This window comes from Jaculus jaculus, chromosome 20 (assembly GCF_020740685.1).
Source record: "Jaculus jaculus isolate mJacJac1 chromosome 20, mJacJac1.mat.Y.cur, whole genome shotgun sequence".
NCBI classification, from domain to species: Eukaryota; Metazoa; Chordata; class Mammalia; order Rodentia; family Dipodidae; genus Jaculus; species Jaculus jaculus.
Window position 1 is genome coordinate 7,476,367 of NC_059121.1, and position 6,000 is coordinate 7,482,366.

Genomic DNA, 6,000 nt, shown 5'->3' on the forward strand with positions numbered 1-6,000 from the left:
ATAAGAAGTCACCAAGTACTGAAGAGATGGCTTAGTGGCTGAGGCACTTGCCTGCAAAAACTAATGACCTGAGTTTGATACCCCAGTGTCCACGTAAAGCCAGATGCAGAAAGCAATACTACGTTTCCATGATGCCTTGGGTGGCACACGCTTGTCTGATGAACCTGCCACTCTACAGAAAAGATGGGGAAGGCAGGCTGGCTGCATGTGCTTGTCATTGCTGTCCACCTCCAGGGAGAAGATGAATAATGTTGGAATCTGACCATGTGGGCTGGTCACTGATGCTCACTGAACCTGATGAAACTTCATGAAGAGTGTAGAGCTCATAGGTGAATGTGGGAAAAGACAAGAGTCCAGAATGTAGGGCATTCAGAACTAGCAGGCCTAATTTCTTGTCATCAAAGCTATGTGCGCCAAGTGCCTTATTAGAGCTTCCGAGTGACTCGGGGTATCTCAGGGACAGGTCACGCTTTCAGTGATCTTGGGCACAATTACAGAGGTAGTTCTTTCTCCAAAACTAGATGGTCTCAGGTAAGTGGAGATTGAAACAGATAGAGACCTGCATAGATATAAAAAAAGATAAAACAGAGCAAATGCTAAGTGTGTGTGTTGGTGGGGGGGGCAAAAAGACAAGAAAACCTACTACTTCATTGTTTTGAAAAGAAATGACGCACACCTTTAATCCAAGCACTAGAGAGGCAGAGGTAGGAGGATCACCATGAGTTCGAGGCCACCCTGAGACTACATAGTGAATTCCAGGTCAGCCTGGGCTAGAGTGAGATCCGACCTTGAAACACAGCAACAACAAAAACAGAAGAACAATGACACTGACGTTTATACCCAAAATGTAAGGTTTCATTGGCAGCTATGCCATTTGCTTATGGTTAATGGACACATTAAGGTTTGGATTTGAAAAGTCTCTATGAGAATTGTGTGTTTGGACACTTTTTGCCCAACTGTTGAAGCTATTGGGAGAGGTGGGGAATGTCTGAGATTTGGGACCTAGGTGGAGGGCGTGGGTCAGCGGGAGTGAGCCTTGAATTTATGTGGGCCATGTTTTCCATTGCATTCCTGCTTTCTGGACATCAGAGAGGTGAGCAAGTAGGCACACGTGCCTGTTGCCACCCTGAACTGCTTCTGCCACCACCCTTCCATGATGAAATGGACAGAGCCAAAATCATTTCTCCATTGCTTATTACCATGCATTGGTTCATCGTGGAATGACAAGAAATAAATATCCTTAATTCACTAGGAGACAAAGAGAAGAATGGACTCTTTTGTAAGACGTTTTTTTGGTTTATTTTCATTTATTTATTTGAGAGCGACATGCAGAGAGAGAGAGAGAGAAAGAGAGAGAGAGAGAGAGAGAGAGAGAGAATGGGTGCACCAGGGCTTCCAGCCACTGCAGACAAATTCCAGATGCATGCGCCCCCTTGTGCACCTGGCTAACGTGGGTCCTGGGGAATCGAGCCTTGAACGAGGGCCCTTAGGCTTCACAGGCAAGCGCTTAACTGCTAAGCCATCTCTCCAGCCCAAGACTTTTTTTTTTTTTTTTTTTAAAGATGGGGCACTGGGAAAATAACTGAGTCTTATCATTGCCTCATGGAAATTATGGGATTTGACTTAATATTTCTGTGTTTTGTTTTTATTCTCAATTTTGGTAATGTATATGAATAACATTCCTATATTAGTCACTTTAAAAGCAACAGTGCAGTACAACCACCATATTAACATTGTTGAGACAGCCATCACTACACCCATCTCTAAATCTCCTCATTCCTGAAACCAAAACATTGTCTTCATAGAACATAGATGTGCTATGTCATCCTCTTAGTTTCAGGTGGTCATCACCACCTTTTCTGTCCCTGTAAGTTTGACTGCTCTAGGGACCTCAAACACATGAGACTGTGGGGGAGAAGTACGTTTGGGTGCGACGTGACATTCTAAAGGAAGTTGTCACCCAATGTCATGGCAATGCATGAGTCCTGCTTCCTGTTTCCTGTCTTTTGCCAGTAGCAATGCTACTGGGTGTGAGGCAGGCTTGATTTGTACTTTCTGATCTGTAGTGGCACTGAACACCTTTCCATGCACTTACTGGTCAATTCTGCCTTCTCTGGAGAAATGTTTATTGAAGTTCTTTTGCCTATTTTTAAAAATCAGGTTCTGGCTTAGCGGTTAAGGTACTTGCCTGCAGAGCCAAAGGACCCAGGTTCAATTCCCCAGGACCCACATTAGCCAGATGCAGAAGGGGCTCACATGCCTGGAGTTCATTTGAAGTAGCTGGAGGCCCTGGCTTTCCCATTCTCTCTCTCTCTCTCTTTCTCTTTCTCTCTCTACCTACCTGCCTATTTCTATTTCTCTCTCTGTCTCAAATAAATAAATAAAATTGTTTGAAAATCAGGTTCTTCCTTTATTGAGTTGAATTCTCCATATAGTATACTTTTATTCACCCTTCGTCACATATGAGTGGTAAGTCCTTTCCCCTATTCTGTGGGAGCTGAGCCATACTTCCCCTCACATCCCATCCTGCCTATCTCCATGACAATCACTCCATCCCCATATGCCCACCTGCAGGAGGGCTCAGCCAGTCAAGATCACCAAACGTGATCTTGATGCTTGTCATTACAGAGTAGGCAACAGGCACTCTTGCCACAGACAGTGTTCTGCAGGACACCAAAGAGGAGACGGAGTCATTGATCCCACAGTTACCTTTGACCACTGTCAGGGATGCTGCCCTGAAAGCTAAGCATTGTTCGGAGCAATCAAGATGGCACATTTAGCAATGAGCACACAGCAGTCACTAACTCTCAGCATTTGGGTGTGTTCTCAGTCTTCCTAGTTGTTTCCAACATCTGCAAAAAGAATCCCTTCTGGGGATGGCGAGATGGCTCAGCAGTTAAGGCACTTGCTAGCAAACCCACCACACAAGTTCAATTCCCCAGTATCCACGTAAAGCCACGTGCACAAAGTAGCACATGCATCTGGAGGTCGGTTGCAGTGGCGGGTGGTCTTGTTGTACCCATCCTCACTCTCCTTTTCTTCTTCTTCCTCTTACTCTCTCAAACAAAGAAATTATTCTTTTTCTGTTAAAAAAAAAAAAGGGCATCTTGTATGACCAAAGGTCAGAGCAGCACTAATCTATGAACATAAAGATAAATATTTAGAGGGCAATTTGATGGCCACAACATAATCATTTAGGCAACTAACAGTAGATTTTCCAACCCAGGGCCTATGACCTTACCAGCCATAGGCTTTTAACCAGAGTTTTAGTACCAGGCATGAATTTCTTCCAGGGGAGTGGATCTTATCACACTCTCTGATGCTCGGGGAACATTGCAGAAGAGGTAGGGAAGAGAATGTGCGAGCTTCAGGATGGGATGGAGTGGTTTGGAATGTTGTCTTCCTGACACAAAATGGTGGTTGTATTCTTTTTTCTTTTAAAAATCTGTTTTTATTTATCATTTTTATTTGAGACAGAGAGAGAGAATGTGCACACCAGAGCCTCTAGCCACTGCAAACGCACTCCAGACATGTGTGCCACCTTGTGCATCTGGTTTACATGGGACCTGGAGAATCGAACCTAGGTCCTTAGGCTTCACAGGCATGTGCCTTAACCTCTAAGCCATCTCTCTAGCCTGGTTGCTGTATTCTTGCCTTGACAACAGCTTTCAGTACCTGCCCAAGAACTGCACAATATTGAGCCCATCGGCATGCCATCATGGATGATGGAGGAGGGCAAAACAAACAAACACACAAGCATCAAAGCACAAGATAGAATAGAGGGAAAGAAGCAAAGGTTTAGTGAAGAAGGATGGGAGAGGGGAGGACGACAGAAGGCAATGAGAGGAAATTATGATCAAAATAATTACATTACAGAAATTGCCAATAAAACGTCTATATATATATATATATGTGTGTGTGTGTGTGTGTGTGTGTGTGTGTGTGTGTGTGTGTGTGTATGTGCATGTGTATGTGTGTGACATAAAAAGAAGCAATAAAATCCTCAAACAGCCAGGTGTGGTGGCGCACACCTTTAGTCCCAGCACTCGGGAGCAGAGATAGGAGGATCGCCATGAGTTCGAGACCACCCTGAGTCTACAGAGTGACTTTCAGGTCAGCCTGGACTCGATATATACACAACAAAAAAAAGTCCTCAAATAAATGAATGTGTAATTCTTTTAAAGGAAGCATGTCTGGGATCTTCTCTAGCCCCAAACAATATATACGGATGGGGACCCAGAAACTCTCCACCGTCTCATGAAGTCACTTCAGCGCTGCGTCTCCCAGCAGACCACGTGACAGGTAAGCTCACCCAGGCCACATCTCAGACAAGCCCTTCCAAGAGGACAATCAACTCTTCACCTCGGTACAGTGAGAAGCTGACCATGTGATCTGTTTTCTCAAAGAGGTGACCGTACAGTCACCTGAGAGTCACCTCACCACCTCCATTTTTTGTTTTGTTTTGTCTTGGGCTCCTTAGATGATAGACTGAAGCGAGATGCTGGGAGGTCCACACAGCAGCAAAGCCTTCTCCAGCAAGGTCACGCCAGTCAAAGAAAGCGGGCTGCCTTCAGGTAGCGCAAGGAGCACTGCGGGGATGCGCGTATTACCCTAGGAATCAGAAGCTCTTGGTCGTTCCTTCGGGAACAAGCAAGGAGGCAACTGAACAGTAGCTTCCATTTTGCAAATTTTTTTTTCTTTTCTTTTTTTTTTTTAATTTAACTTATTAGTTTTCATTTCAGTGAATACAGGCAGTTTGGTACCATTATTTAGGCTCATCTGTGATCTACCCCCTCCCATTAGACCCTCCTTGTTAATGAAAATGGGTCGTGCATTGTGGAGATAGCCCCCAGTTATTAGTATGATAAATGTCTCTGCAAATCATGACCCAACATGTAACTCTGACATTCTTTCCGCCCCCTCTTCCGCAAGATTTCCCTGAGCCATGTTGGGTTCATTTTTTGTCTGCTTCAGTGCTGAGGTGTTGGGGACCTCTGAGGCTTTGGCTCTCTGATTTGGTAGGAGTTGATTTTTCTCTGCGTTGATCTCCTTCCCCTTTGTGCTGGTATCCAGTTCACAGGAAAACATCACCCTTGCTTATTTCACCAGTTGTCCTTAGTTTCAGTTGGGCCCCTTTTGAGGTATGTTGGGGCAGCTCTCTTCTTAGGATCTGCATCTATCTGGAAAAGAGAAGCAGATTCTCCAACGGAGAGTAAGTTAGCACCCGGAAAATTGAGATAACACTTACTTTTTTGATAGACAGTTTGATTTGATTTGAACTTTCTGAACCAGCAGCAGGGAGCCACCTGCCTACATCTGTCTGAGCTGTCTGTGCTTGCTGTTAACTCCACCACGGGCTGCTACTGTGGATCTCACAAACAAAACTTGCCGTGGGGCTGGAGAGATGGCTTAGTGGTTAAGGCACTTGCCTGTGAAGCTGAAAGACCAGCTTCGATTCCCCAGGTCCCACGTAAGTCAGATGCACAAGGTGGCGCATGTATCTGGAGTTCATTTGCAGTGTCTGGAGGCCCTGGAGTGCTCATTCTCTCCCTCTCATTCTGTCCTTCTCTCTGTCTCTAATAAATTCATAAAACTTAAAAACTTGTGGCTTGGATATGGAGTGTCCCCCCCCCAAAAGTTCATAGGACTAGAAGTCAGGTTCCCAGGGAGAAAGGGCTGAGGTTAGGGGAGCCTTGGAAAGGGGAGAATCACGAAGGTTACTTGGTCTTTGGACACCATGCCCATAGGGGATAGGTGGTTTTCACAGGGCCAGGGCTTTTTGCACAAGAACCACCCTTTCCAGGAGCCCTGCACCTTCTTGACCAGCACTGGCCTCTTCAGCACGCATGCCAGCCATGATGACATCCTCTAGGAACTGCAGAACCCTGCGTTAAGCAAACCTCTTTGCTTTGTAAGTTTTCCCAGACTTTCTTTATACCACGACCACCGCCATACACAGACACCATGAGAGAGAGAGAGAGAGAGAGAGAGAGAGAGAGA